Below are 15,373 nucleotides of genomic sequence, written 5' to 3' on the forward strand. Positions count from 1 at the left end.
AGTGTGTTCTCACAGCTTCGTCATGTGTTCACCAATTCTACTGTAGCCTTCTGGGCAACCTCTTGAAACCTCTTAGACTTTCATTATACCAAGGAGACACAGGGACACAGAGGGCGTTGGGGAGCAATCCGATCGATGGCTTCCTGAAGACCTCTGTTACAGATCTCAGTCAGCTCATCAATGGAACAGCCAGCAGATCCAATTAAATCCCACAAAGGATTTTGGAAACTATCAGGATCCATTATTCTCCTCAGGTGAGCATAAATATGTTCATTGCCCCTGCAGAGGGGAATGGCCACCCCCAAACCGTCCCTTACAAGGAAGTGGTCTGACCATGGCACTGGTTCACATACAACCGCGCTATTCAGAGGAAGCCCTGCATAAAACATCAAATGTAGTGTGTAGCCTGCTTCATGCATGGTGGTCAGTACAACCTCAGAGAGTCCCAATGTTGCCATAGCAGCCATGAAGTCTGATGCTGCACCAAGTAAGGAGGTCTCTACATACACATTAAAGCACAGTGTTCACTCAGCTACTGTCTTCGATAGCCTCAGAAGAGAGTCCACTGGTGAGCTGGGCAAATAGTACACCAGCAGGACTCCCACCCTCTCCCCGACACCCCAAGCCAGGCCAACACATTCAAGGCCAGAGATGGTTGGCACAGGGGTCCTCTGGAAGAGAAAATAGTCTTGGATGAGAATCACCACTCCGACCCCTCCCATTCCTCAGTTTGATGTTGATGGAGGATTGAGTATCCTGGGAGAGTAAGCTGGATGAAGTAATCGCTTGATGTGTAAAGAAGTATTTCCTTTTGTCCGCCCTGAATATACTGCCCATCTTCATTGGATGTCCTCGAATCTAGTATTTTAGGAGAGGGAGAAAAATTTCTGTTTGTCAACTCTCTCCACCCCATAAATAATTTTATAAACCTTTATCATGTGTTCTCCCCCACTTAGTAGTCTCTTTTCTAAAGTGAAAAGTCTCAGACTCTTCAGTCTTTCCTCATAAGGAAGGTGCTCCAACCCTTTAATCATCTTGGTTGCCCTCTTCTGTACTTTTTCCAGCTCTGTGATGTCCTTTTTGAGATACTGTGACCAGAACCATACACAGTATTCCAAGTGAGGCTGCACCATAGATCTATTAAGGGGCATTATAATATTGGCCATTTTATGGTCAATCTCTTTCCTTTGACAGCATATCTTTCCTAATAGTCCCTAGAGTTTGCCTTTTTCACTATTGCAGCACATTGGGTTGACACTTTCATTGAGCTATTCACTACGACCTCAAGAAATTTTTCCCTCTCAGTCTCAGCAAGTTCAGATCCCATTAGCCTATGCTTGAGATTGGGATTTTTTTTGTCCCAATGTGCATTATCTTACACCTACTAATATTGAGCTTCATTTGCCACTTCATTGTCACCAACTCACCCAGTTTGTGGAGGTCCTTTTGGAGCTCTTCACAGTCAGCCTTGGTTTTCACTATCCTGAATAATTTTGTGTCATCTGCAAACTTGGCCACCAAACTACTTACCCCTTGTTCCAGATCATTTATGACTAATTTAAATAGCACCAGCCTCAATACCAATCCTTGTGGGACCCAACTGCATAATTCCCTCCATTGTGAGAACTGTCCATTGATTCCTGCTCTTTGCTTCCTGTCATGTAATCAATTTTTAATCCATAGGTGAACCCGTCCTCTCATCCCATGACTGCTAAATTTACTCACAAGTTTTTGGTGAGGTACCTTGAAATGCTCCTGCCAACCTAGCAGTTTGAAAGCAAGAAACTGCAAGTAGATAAATAGGTACCGCTTCGGTGGGAAGGTAACAGCGTTCCATGCACCTTGGCATTTAGTCATGCCAGCCACATGACCACGGAAACATCTTTGGACAGCGCTGGCTCTTCGGCTTGGAAACAGAGATGAGCACCACAACCCTAGAGTCGAATTCGACTGGCTTTCGAGCAAGGGAAACCTTTACCTTTACTTTACCTTGAAATAGCCTTTTGAATGGCCAAGTATATAATGTCTACCGGGTCACCATTGACTACATGCTTGCTCATTTTCTCAAAGAACTCCAAAAGATTGGTGAGGCAGGACTTCTCATTGCAGAAGCCATGCTGCTGATTTTCCCTCAGCAGGCTTTGCTCCTTTATGTGCCTAACAATTCTATCTTTGATTACAGTGTTTACAAGTTTGCATGGACTAGGCAAACTGGCCTGTAATTTCCTGATTCCCCTCTGGATCACGTCGGGGTGGAGTTCCCCCGGGGGCCTGATCCGGCGGCGGCGGGAAATGGGCCTCTGGGGTGGGGTTTCCCCGCCACCCGGGGGGGACTTGGGAAGCCTATAGTAAAGTCAGAAGTGATGCCTCATAATAGGTTTGTAAATTTGGAAAGTTCAATTCTCCTTGAGAAGTAGGACAGGAAATTACACTGAATTTAATTCTTGGGGGCTTATAAAACCAAAAAAACTTATTTAATGAAGATTGCCATTTAACTATACCTTCCCTAGGAATATAGATGGGTAAGGCTCTAAATAAAAATAAATATTTTGGCAATATAAAGCTTTTAATAATAATCTATCTGCCATTGAAAAGCCTTTTTAGTGCAGGAGTTTCATTTGGCGTTTAGCCTCCTTATAGGTTTTGTCAAAATTAACTTGAATCAATTGCTTCAGGTTCAATTTAGCAGGAATTTGTATGCCAAGGTATCTCCATTGAGAGTCTTTCCATAGAAAAGGTGTTTAATGTAAACGCTGTTCTTTAATGTTTTTAGAAATATTAATAGGTGGTTCATAAATTTAATATAATATTTATTTAAATCTGAGATATCTTTTATCAAATTTAAATTATATTTTTATCAACTGTTTATTCTTTTATGTATATGCGTGTATATGTTTTATGCTGGTCTTTGACCTTATTAATAAATCTGAATCTAGGGATTATAAATGATTTGTTGAGATTGACTTTTAATCCTGTTAAAGATTGAAATTTTTGAAAAATTGAAATCAAAGTTGGAATTCAACTATTTAACTGTGAAACATAAAGAATCAAATCATCTGCATATAGACTAATCCGGTTGTCTACTTCTCCAGTTTTAATACCACAGATATTATGATGATCTCTAATTAATATAGCCAATGGTTCAATTACCAGTGCGAATAGCAATGGGGATATCGGACAACCCTGCCTGGTTCCTTTGGTTAGTGGAAAATATTTACTCATTTGAACATTAATTTGTAATCTTGCTTTAGGGAGCGCATATAAAGCTGCTATCACCTTTCTAAATTTTGGGCCAAATTGCATAGATTCCAGTAATGCACGTAAAAAAGGAAATTCTACGCTATCAAAAGCCTTTTCCAGGTCAATCGCAATTAACACAGATTCTAAAGAATGAAGTTGGGAATATCGAATTATATTTAAAAGACATCTGATATTATCCATTAATGACCTATTTGGGATAAAACCTGTCTGATTTGGGTTAATATAACTAGAAATTATTGTTTGCAAATGGTTAGCTAGTACCTTAGCAAAAATTTTATAATCACAATTAAGTAATGAAATAGATCTATACGAGGCTGGAACACTCCTGTCATTATCTTCTTTTGCTATAGTAATTATAGTGGTGTCATTCCAGGTCTGAAGAATATTCCCTGAATCCATCATTTTATTACATAAACGAGTAAAAAAAGGTATTATAGCTGTTTGAAAAGATTTAAAAAATTCTGATGTAAATCCATCTTGACCTTGAGCTGTATTTGATTTCATTTGAGAGATAGCGCTCTGAATTTCCTTTGATGTAATTGGGACTTCCAAAATCTCCCTATGTTGAGAAGATAAAATTTTAAAACATTTGTTTTGGGCAAAAAAGGTCTTAATATCAGTGGTTGAAGGGCTTGAAGATGTATATAGATTCACAAAATAATATTTATTTATTTATTTATGTATTCATTTATTTATTTAACTTTTACCCTGCCTTCCCCACCAAGGCAGGCTCAGGGCGGCTTCCACAAAGCTGATAGTATACATTTTACAATTGATAAAATAGAATAAATCATTTAAAACACAAACAAATCAATTTAAAACATCACTTTGATGGCAATAAAAATAAAGTGCAGTTTAAGGACACATTCAGCGGTGCCACCGCGCTAAGTCATGTTGGATCAGAGTTCACACAGGGCGCTGCTGGTAAGATGCCGCTCCTAACAGAATGCCTGCCTAAAAAGCTCTGTTTTCATGGCCCTGCGGAACTGTGAAAGGTCCCGCAGGGCCCTGATCTTGGCAGGAAGCTCGTTCCAATAGGACGGAGCTACAAACGAAAAAGCCCTGGTCCTAGTTGCCATCAACCTGACTTCCTTTGGGCCAGGTAGATCCAGACGGTTTTGGGATCCTGATCGCAGTGCTCTCTGGGGAACATGCGGGGAAAGGCGGTCCCTCAGGTAGGCCAGTCCCTGACCATAAAGGGCTTTAAAGGTCAAAACCAGCACCTTGAAGCAAATCCGGAATGCTATTGGCAGCCAGTGCAGAGTCTTAAGCACAGGCTGGATGTGCTCCCACCTGGGGAGGCCCATCAACAGCCTGGCCGCCGCATTCTGCACCAGCTGCAGCTTCTGGAGTTGCACCAAGGGCAGCCCCATGTAGAGAGCATTGCAGTAGTCCAACCTCGAGGTGACCATAGCATGGATCACTGTTGCCAGATCATTGCGTTCGAGGAAGGGAACCAACTGCCTAATCAGCCGAAAATGGTAAAAGGCTTTCTTGGCAGCGGCTGCTACCTGGGCTTCCATTGTTAAGGAAGCATCCAGGAGCACTCCCAAGCTCCTGACTCTCAGAGCTGGCACCCACGGTGCCCTACACCTGTACCACTCCAATTCAGGCACAGGACCTCTGTCTTCATCAGATTCAATTTCAATCAACTCAGTCTAAGCCAGCCAGCCACGTCAGATCTTCCAGGGTAGAATCAGACTGACCACCCAACATCAGATAAAGCTGGGTGTCATCCGCATATTGGTGACAACCCAGCCCATGTCCCCGGACAATCTGGGCAAGGGGGCGCATATAGATCTAAAAAGCTGCTAAATATGTTTTTTGTCAAAGTTTGCATATTTCCCTTTTTGTCTTTGACTGTTAATATTTGTCTTGAGTCTCGTTTTTTCTTTACTCACCATGCAAGCTATTTAAGAGCTTTTGGCATTTTTTGCCACAGCTTATCTATTGTTTCCAAGGCCTTCCTCTCTGCTAACTAAGCTTTATATAGTTTATATATGCATCCCAGCCTAGTGCCTCAGTCAGGGGCAGCAGGCAGGCCTCAAGGAGACCTCAAGCAGTAAAATTAGTGTGGCCTCACTTTATACCAAGATGTGTACTAAGGACTAAATTAAAATTAAATAATATTCCGTATATGATGGTTGATAAGGGTGAAACATCTAGGCTGCAATCCCAAAAAACATGTTCCTGGGAGTAAGTCCCATTGAATAAGATGGGCCTTGATCGCTTCCAAAATCAGTCACCAAACTTCAATTGCAGTCCCAGCACCTAGAGGGGAGAGGGCAGTGAAGGCGAGGACCCCTTTTTAACCACCCGCCAATAACACAATCACACACAACATTTTGGAATAAAATGTGTAATAAAATGGCCACAACTTTTATTGGTTACAGGCAGCTGTAAGAAACCTTAAGGTCCACTGAATCCTAGTATCAACTGACCCGCCTACCAGTCAGTGTACCCTGTCCCACTCCCAGCCTGCCTGCTGGGGTGGGGAGAACCATGGGATGGTAAGCTGCCAGATCCCACAAGGACAATTGCCATTAAGTGGTCTCCCCTGTCACTTGAGCATGAGGGTAGCCTGTTGGCAGTTGCCATTCAGTTGCCATTAAGTGGTCTCCCTTGTCACTTGAGCATGAGGGTAACCCGTTGGCAGCCCCCCAAGCTGGGCATGCCCCTTGAAAGCCCTCACACCAAGATCCCTTAAGGGGATCCCCATATGCTGGGAAAATGGGCACATAGGCCAGTTTTCCTAAAATGGATTTGGTTCCATGCTGATACCACCACAAGAGCTGGGCATCCTCCTGCCAGGCTCCAGCCAGTGCTCCTACAGGTATACCCAAGTCTGCAGGCCATACCCAATGCTAGGTAGCCATATGTCCATCCCCCATGAAGACAAGTGAACTCTGTCAGCCCAAAACAGCCCCCCCCTGCCGCCAGTGAGAGATTTCCAGATGCCCCCATGGTCATCACGAGTTTTCCCAGACAGTTGGTCATCTTCCACCTTGCCACGTCAACCCTTTCAGGGCAATTGGCCCCACTCCAAGATCACCACTCCAGCCAGTCCAACCCAAGGGTGCTCATGGCCGGGAACTGTCACTCCCTCGCTGTCTGAATCCCCCTGTGTGCTGCCGCATCAGTACTCTTGCTCCCCTGCCGTTTAATGGTTGACATCTGAAGTGCACTATGCAGCTCCTCCGAGCTGCTAGTGCTCCCAGATCTGAAGATGAGGACCAGTTTCCATGGCACCTACTGGTGAGCTCGTCAGAGCACTGGACATGCCTCCCTGCTGGTATCTGGCCCTTGGTGTCATTCCCAGTTCCAGCTGTTGCCAGCACCTTGGGATTCTGGGTGGCTGACCTCCTAGTTGGTTGATGTGCTGGGCCTGTCCTCACTTGACAAGTTGTCCTTTTGGGAGGCATCTTGCATCAAACTTACAGAGATTATCAATGTAGAATCCCGTGACCCCAAGGCCCGGCTGTGTACCACACAACATGCAGGAGCTACTCCTCTCCCTGTGTCACAGTCCCAAACCAAACTGGGCTCCTGCAGATTTTTAAAAAGCCATTTCCTGCAGCTGCCTGATGGCTGTGGGGAAAGCAAGTTCCAGACCTGACTAGTTAAAAATCATACTGTGTAGTTTAGCCCACAGTTACAGTCTTCTGTAACTTTGTTTAGGATTACACTGTGAATCTTCTGTATGCTGCTATAGCTGTATATTAAAGAGAACTTAGTGGGATGCCTATCCATGAACCTGTGGTAAGTCATGTCATTGACCCAATAGCTGCATTGAAAATATTTTAGGTTGTGAGAAGGGGTGCAGATATTTTAAGTAAATAATCCTTTGTATAAAACTTATCAAAGTGATGACTGTTGTTTTTTCAGTAGAAATCTGTGCTTACTTTTCATGTCATATATAAATAAAAGTGTGAAAATAAGTTTCAACACACGCATGTACAACAAAATTAGATATATCACAATTATCACAGATAAGCAAATATCACAACAAATAATATTATTATACTAACATTATTGAAGTAGATAATGGTTAAAACTGGACACAATCCAAAATCTAAAAATCATAAAACAGGTATTGTCACTATTTTATCTATAGATCTGTATATCCCGATACATATTCGTTTGCCAAACCACGAGAATGAACTATTTTTGCTTTTTTTTTTTCCATAATGAAAAAAATCAAAGATATTTTCTGGTTCTGTTTGTTCCTATCATACCTAAATATGTCATCCTGAGACATCATATGGAAGTCCAGTTTTGAATCTCCCCTTCTTAAGCGATAAGAAGTTATTTGCAACTTGCACAATGTTGTGGAAGGGTGGCTACTAATGGTGAAAAACCCCACTGCAACGAAAGATAGGCCTGGAATCAAGTATGCTATGGATTGTTGCTTTTTCTGCTAACTGGTAGTTGTCTTGTAACCTCAGAATTTGGCACAGTGAAAGCACAATCGCAACTTAATTTTTTGGGTTTGGTGTGAATCTGTATTATTTGCTTGGCCCATAACTTAGTGGTAGAGCACACACTTTGCATACAGTGGTGTGAATTTCATTCCTTGCCATCTCCATTTAGAAGGATCTCCTGTGGAAAGATCTCTTTGTGGGGCCTTGGAGAACCACTGCCAGTTGGAGCAGGTGGTATTGAATAGATCCAGCAGAAGGCACTGTATGCATTCATACATTTAGCACAGTTTTGTTACCATTGGCTGTGATGGAAATAGTACACACATCTTTGGCTAAGAAGAGTAGAGAAAATCAGCCAATTGCTATGGTTCTGTCTGTTTTATGCCAGTGAAATCCAAATCTCTGTGAAAGGAGCCTTAAAATCAGTGAGACTAAAGCAGGCAAAATTGAATAAGATTTATGTGTGCTAAGCAACCCGAGGCAGTCATGCGAAAAACACTGCTCCAAAGGGAAAAGGCCTCAGAGAAATAGCTGTGTCAGTTGCAGCATTTAAAAGGCTAACGATTTGATTCCAGCCACAGACTGCAGAGCACTCCTTCAGATGCTGTGAGTGGATCCTCGTATCTACTTTCTCAAGAGGGTCAAAGTGCTGACCACGCTCCCATTGTGAGTTCTGTGAAGCAGATGATCTAAGTTATTGAATCTTGTACAAGCCACATGGTTCTGTGCAGTTTTTAAAAATATATATTATTATTTAATGTTGGCAGGCAGAGCTTTTTAAAGCGCATAGACAACTGTAGTTTACCTGCTCTCTCAGAGCTCTCTGAGCCCCACCTACCTCACATCCAACTTCTTCTTCCTCTTCCTCTTCCTCCTCCTCCTCCTCCTCCTCCTCCTCTTCCTCCTCCTCCTCTTCTTCTTCTTCTTCTTCTTCTTCTTCTTCTTCTTCTTCTTCTTCTTCTTCTTCTTCTTCTTCTTCTTCTTCTTCTTCTTCTTCTTCTTCTTCTTCTTCTTTGTTAGAGGCCCCAGTGAGTACTTAAAAACATTTCTTGCCCTTTTCTGAATGGCAGAAATACCAGAGTTTTTAGAAAAAGTCCGACAGAATGTCAATAATAACCGATGATCTGTTCTTAAAGCAGCTCCATGCTTCATACTGTAATTCAGTTTGCTCTGGCTGAACTGGTGTTTCCCACAGGAAACATGTGAAGGGTGAATGAGAGAAGGAACTTGGCATTGGATTCGTTTAAAGAGGTCTTATTGGTGATCCGTTATGGGTAACTGAACTCAGACTGACTTGTAACTGTGAGCAGATTTCACATGAATGGAAGTATAGAGTCTCAGTTGCATGGTTGCCTATAACTAAGTAACCTGCAAACTCCCACTTAAAAAACAAAAGAACTGGCCAAGTAAGAGTGCAAAGAAACGGGCTTGCTCTCTGTTACCTGGGAAGCATGGAGACTGCACATGTTTAGCTTTCAAACATAACACACACATACCCTGAGTTCCTGAGTGAGAGACCTTTGAGGGTAATTGTATATGAACGCAATCTCAGATGCAGTGGTGAGGAGAAGGGAACAAATGAGAAAATGGGTTTTCAGTCTCTATTGGACATTTAAGAAATTGGTAAAGCTAGGGAAAAGTAGGCTGGTTGAAAAAGCAATGCAAATACTAAATTTGGGGAGTCAGTAAGTTATGAGTAACCAGACGGTCTATAAAAGGACACAAGTATTTGGGCGTAAGCAACAAGAATCTAGCTAGATGATTTCTAGCGGAAACCATGCCTGTTAGGCTAGATGTGTCTTTCCTCAGGCTAGTCCAAAGAAGCAGCCCTCCCAGACAGAAGAGAAAACAGGTATGGATTGCCCTGAAAGAGATTTGAAAATGGAAATTGCAGGAGGGAAAGTTTGAATACAAGGGGAAACAGAGAATCCCCAGCGAGGAGAGAAACATAAGGGAACAATGGCAAGCTGTAGGAAAGGAGGGAAAGGGGAAATAATAGGCTGCCTGTTCCTTGAAGGGAAGGATCTTGTTGTTTCCTCTCAGCTGTGGAAGATGTTTCAGGAGCAGAACCAACTACAATGTGGTGGGGAGTAGCTCTTACAAGCAAGGGTGTAGACTTTCCAATTTCCGGGGGGGGGGGGGGGCTGGGGCTGGGCCAGAGGCATTGCTTTGCTAGGAGCAAGGGTGGCTCCCGGGGGAGGCTGAGCACCTTCCTGAAAATTTCGGCGGGGGCTGACGCCCCGCCGCCCCCACGAAGATTACGCCTATGCTTACAAGTTTTACTACCTACCTTCTAGAAGGTGGGTGGGACAGAGAGATCTTGAATCGCATGTGGGGTACTCGTGGACAAATGCTATTGGCTAAGACTTCTCAGTAAAGTGGAATGCTTTGTAGTGCTGGGGAATATGATTATTCACAAAAATTAAGGGACACAGTATAGAAAGTAGAAACCACAAGATGAATACTGTGTATATCTCTTTCACCTCAATTAATATACAATAAAGTTCAATTTTTACATTAAAAGTGTATTATTGGTCACATCAGCAGGTGCAAGTGGAGGAGTGGGGAATCAAACACGGTTCTCCCAGATTAGAGTCCGCACACTTAACCACTACACCAAACTGTACCTAGTGTCCCATTTTATTGAAAAAAAGACATTTGGCAACTGAAATGAGGTGTGTTTTTTTTTTAAGTTTGTTATGCCCACCAGATCAAAAGATAGGGGAGGATTATAAAATGATGAATGAATTAAAGATAGTGGCTAGACAAAATAACTGTGTTGTAATAGGTGATTTTAACTACCCACATACTGATTGGGTCAATATGTGTTCAACTTGGGAAAAAGAGATTGAGTTTCTAGACACGCTCAATGACACTGCTATAGAGCAGATGGTCACAGAACCTAACAGGAGAGAGGCAATCCTGGATTTGGTCCTAAGTAACGCCCAAGACCTGGTGAGAGATGTAAAAGTGGTTGCACTGCTTGGGAACAGTGACCATAATGTTATTGAGTTCAACATTTGTATAAATAGGGAGTTGCCCAAAAACACCGACTTTAAAAGGGGTAACTTCTCTGAAATGAGGGGACATGTGAAGAGGAAACTGAAAGGAAAAGGAAAATAGGTCAAAACTATTGGGGAAGCTTGGAGACTATTTAAAACTACAATCCTAGAAGCGCAGATAAAATATATACTGCAGGTTAGGAAAGACACAAATAGGTGTAGAAAAAAGCCTGCAGGTTAACAAACAAAATAATGGAACCTGTAAAATGTAAGAAGGATTCCTTTAAGCGGGGGAAAGATAGTCTCAGTGAGGTTGATAAAAAGGAACACAGGCTGTGGCAAATAAAATGCAAGTCTGTGATCGGGCAGGCAAAAAGGAGCAGATTGCAAAAAACATACAGACCAACAACAAAACTTTCTTCAAATTCATTAGAAGCAGGAAACCAGCCAGGGAAGCAGTGGGGCCCTTGGATGACCAAGGGGTAGAAGGATTACTGAAGGATGACAGAGAAGAAGAAGAGATTGGATTTATACCCTGCCCTTCACTACCCAAGGGAGTCTCAGAGCGGCTTACAAACTCCTTTCCCTTCCCTTCCCTTCCCCACAACAGGCACCCTGTGAGGTAGGCTGAGAAATGGCTGAGAGGCTGAATGCATTTTTTGCCTTTGTCTTCACTGTGGAAGATAAGAAGTGCTTGCCCATTCCAGAACCACTGGTTTCAGGAGGGCTGTTGCAAGACCTGAGTCAGACTGAGGTGACGAGAGAGGAGGTCCTACGACTGATAAAATAATAAATAAAAAATGTAAAAAATAATAAATCACTGAGCCTGGATGGCATACATCCGAGAGTTCTGAAAGAACTCAAACGTGAACTTGTGAATCTCCTGACAAAAATATGTAATCTTTCATTAAAATATGCCTCCATTCCTGAGGACTGGAAGGTAATTAATGTCACCCCCATCTTTAAAAAGGGTTCCAAAGGAGATCTGGGAAATTACAGGCCAGTCAGTCTGACGTCAGTACTGGATAAGTTGGTGGAAACTATTATTGAGGAGAGAATTAGTAGGCACATTGATGAACAAAAACTATTGAGGCAGACTCAGTATGCGTTCTGTAAGGGAAGATCTTGTCTCACTAACCTGTTAGTGTTCTTTGATGGGGTGAACAAACATGTGGACAAGGGGGACCCAATAGATGTTGTTTACCTTGACTTCCAGAAAGCTTTTGATAAAGTTCCTCATCAAAGGCTCCTAAGTTATGGGATAAAAGGACATGTTCTCTTGTGGATCAAAAGCTGGCTAATTAATAGGAAACGGAGAGTGACTATAAATGGGCAATTTTCTCAGTGGAGGGTGGTAAGCAGTGGGGTACTACAGGGCTCGGTACTGGATCCGATGCTTTTTAACTTGTTCCTTAACGATTTGGAGTTAGGAGTAAGCAGTGAAGTGGCTAAATTTGCGGGTGACATAAAATTGTTCAGGGTTGTGAAAACTAGGGAGGATTGTGAGGCACTCCAAAGGGATCTGTCAAGAATGGGCGAGTGTGCATCAACTTGGCAAATGGGGTTCAATGTGGCCAAGTACAAAGTGATACACATTGGGGCCAAAAATCCTAACTATAAATACATGTTGATGGGGTCCAAACTGGCGGAGACTGACCAAGAGAGAGATCTTGAAGTCGTGGTAGATAACTCACTGAAAATATCGAGACAGCATGCGACTGCAATAAAAAAGGCCAATGCTATCCTGGGGATTATTGGGAACGGAATTTAAATCAGCCAGTATCATAATGCCCCTGTATAAATCAGTGGTGTGAACTCATTAGGAATACTGTGTGCAATTCTGGTCACCACACCTCAGAAAGGATATTATAGCATTGGAAAAAGTACAGAAAAGGGCAACTAGAATGATAAAAGGGGTGGAACACTTTCCGTGTGAAGAAAGGTTAAAGAGCTTGGGGCTCTTTAGCTTGGAGAAATGAAGACTGAGGGGGACATGATTGAGGTTTACAAGATTATGCATGGGATAGAGCAGGTAGAGAAAGAAGTACTTTTCTCCCTTTCTCACAATATAAGAACTCGTGGGCACTCAATCAAATTGCTGAGTTATCAGTTTAGAACGGATAAAAGGAAGTACTTCTTCACCCAAAGAGTGATTAACACATGGAATTCACGGCCACAGGAGGTGGTGGTGGCTACAAGCATGGATGGCTTCAAGAGGGAATTAGATAAACATATGGAGCAGAGGTCCATCAGTGGCTATTAGCCACTACCCAAGGTCTGGGGCAAGTGATGCTCTGTATTCTTGGTACTTGGGGGGGGGGCAACAGTGGGAGGGCTTCTAGTGTCCTAGCCTCACTGGTGGACCACTTGATGGCACCTAGTATTTTTGGCCACTGTGTGACAGAGTGTTGGACTGGATGAGCCATTGGCCTGGTCCAACATTGGCTTCTCTTATGTTCTTATGCTCTTAACCTTATAGTAGTATGAATGTGCAACAAATTTTATTACAACAAGAAGCATGATGGATTTATAAATTTAGGGCACACACAGAACATGGAGATGTGCTACTGATTTTGACGCACGCTGAAGAAGACAGTCTGCAATGAGAAAGACACCTAGGAATCTTGTCTTTTGGGCACATTAGTAATCTATGAGTGAAGGTCAACTATTCTGTGATTGTATGGAATGAAATTTTGTGGCAAGGACAGTATTGGTCCTGGATACTTGATTCACTTCTTTGTATGTAGCAACATTGTGAAACAGTAGTAGCATCACTGAATGCAGAGTATTTTGCTTGCTGCTTGTGTATTTATGGAATATGTGTAACATATTTGTAAGTTGTTGCAAGATTGTGATGCCATAAGAAATACAATAATACACTTTTGATGTAAAAATTGAACTTTATTGTATATTAATTTAGGTCAAAGAGTTATACACAGTATTCATCTCGGGGAATATGATTATGTCAGGAGATCAGCTGCTTGGCCAAATTGATTGGTGGTCTTAATAGGGTTAGGTGCATTTGTAAGATTGGATTATTAACCTCCAGCATCAGGTTATATATCATCCTAAACATGCAGTGCCTTGGAGAATCTCGGGGGGGGGAAAGGGACCTTGACTGCAGGGCTCTAGAGTTGATACAAACAGCCCACTCCCTCTTGCAGTTGCCCTTTTGCTACACTCAACCTAATCATCTCTAGTGATGACTGAGGGGTGACATGATTGAGGTTTATAAGATTATGCAAGGGAAGGAGCAGGTAGAGAAAGAGGTACTTTTCTCCCTTTCTCACAATACAAGAACTCATGGGCACTCCATGAAATTGCTGAGCAGTCGGGTTAGAACGGATAAAATGAAGTACTTCTTCACCCAAAGAGTGATTAACACATGGAATTCACTGCCACAGGAAGTGGGGGGTGCTACAAGCATGGACGGCTTCAAAAGGGAATTAGATAAGCATATGGAGCAGAGGTCCATCAGTGGCTATTAGCCACAAGGTATAGATAGGGGCTCTGGGGCAAGTGATGCTCTGTCTTCTTGGTGCTTGGGGGGGGGCAACAGTGGGAGGGCTTCTAATGTCCTGGCCCCACTGGTGGACCTCCTGATGGCACTGGTATTTCTGGCCACTGTTTGACACAGAGTGTTGGACTGGATGGGCCTTTGGCCTGATCCAACATTGGCGTCTCTTATGTTCTTATGTTCTTAGTTTGGTATCAAAGATGGAGCCCCTCTGAACCTCTGGCATCAGAAGGCCACAGGCTTCCAAAGGAGAATTTCCGAAATGGGAGAGGGCCTGTAAGACACCTCTGTTTGCATCGTTGATACGCTTGCTTTGAGTTTGCTTTGCCTCAAATCTTTTTCCTTTTCTTTGCCTGTACAGCATGCCTCTGGTGATTGATTCATTGGATAACAAGGACTTGTTGGAAACTTGTATTGACAATGCAGTTGACTTGCCTTCTGCTGGAGAGTCAGCCGGAACTGTGGAAGAGGCAAGCCTCGGTTTCTTTGGCTACGGCACAAAAGAGCACCCTTCAGAGAAGGTGGATTCTGCTGGTAAGGTGGAGCTCTGTGCAACAGTCTTCATTGGGACACTTGAAAACTGTTACTGTTGCTTGTAAGTAACATTGCAAAGCAACTGAGTTGCTTGCAAAATTTATTGGCTGTGTTACATTGCGGATTAAAGCTTCCCTAACCTAACAATCAGTTGACTGGAGTCACTCATTCCAGAAACCCAGTCATATGTTGGATAACAGGGAATCCTAGTGCCAAAGGTTACTTACTGGCACTGAAATGAAGCCACATTGTGTGGTTTCTCTCTGTTTCTCTGACTTGTATTGTCTATGCTACACTCAAGAGTGGCAAAACATATTATTCTGCCATAAATTCAGCCCTGGAAGCATCCTGACGCAAAACAGAATGGAGACAGTCAAGGTAGCAAGCAAGCAGTGGTTATGGTTGTTGTACCAAATCGGTGGAGAGACTGGGGAAAGAAGCAATTGAACTAGACAGTTTCTCCAACTCTGGAATGTGTAGAACAACCAGGGGTCATTTCGTACAGGAGCTCCGGCAGTAAGGAGCTCAGGGGGCGGGCATATGCAACAAGCCCCGCCCCTTGCTTCCAGCAGCCCTCAGTCGGGCCATGAGGAGCAAGAAGTAGCCAGGTAAGTTGCAGAGCCCCCCCCCCCCCCCCC

Source organism: Gekko japonicus, unplaced genomic scaffold (genome assembly GCF_001447785.1).
Source record: "Gekko japonicus isolate JY-2015 unplaced genomic scaffold, Gekko_japonicus_V1.1 scaffold1847, whole genome shotgun sequence".
NCBI lineage: Eukaryota > Metazoa > Chordata > Lepidosauria > Squamata > Gekkonidae > Gekko > Gekko japonicus.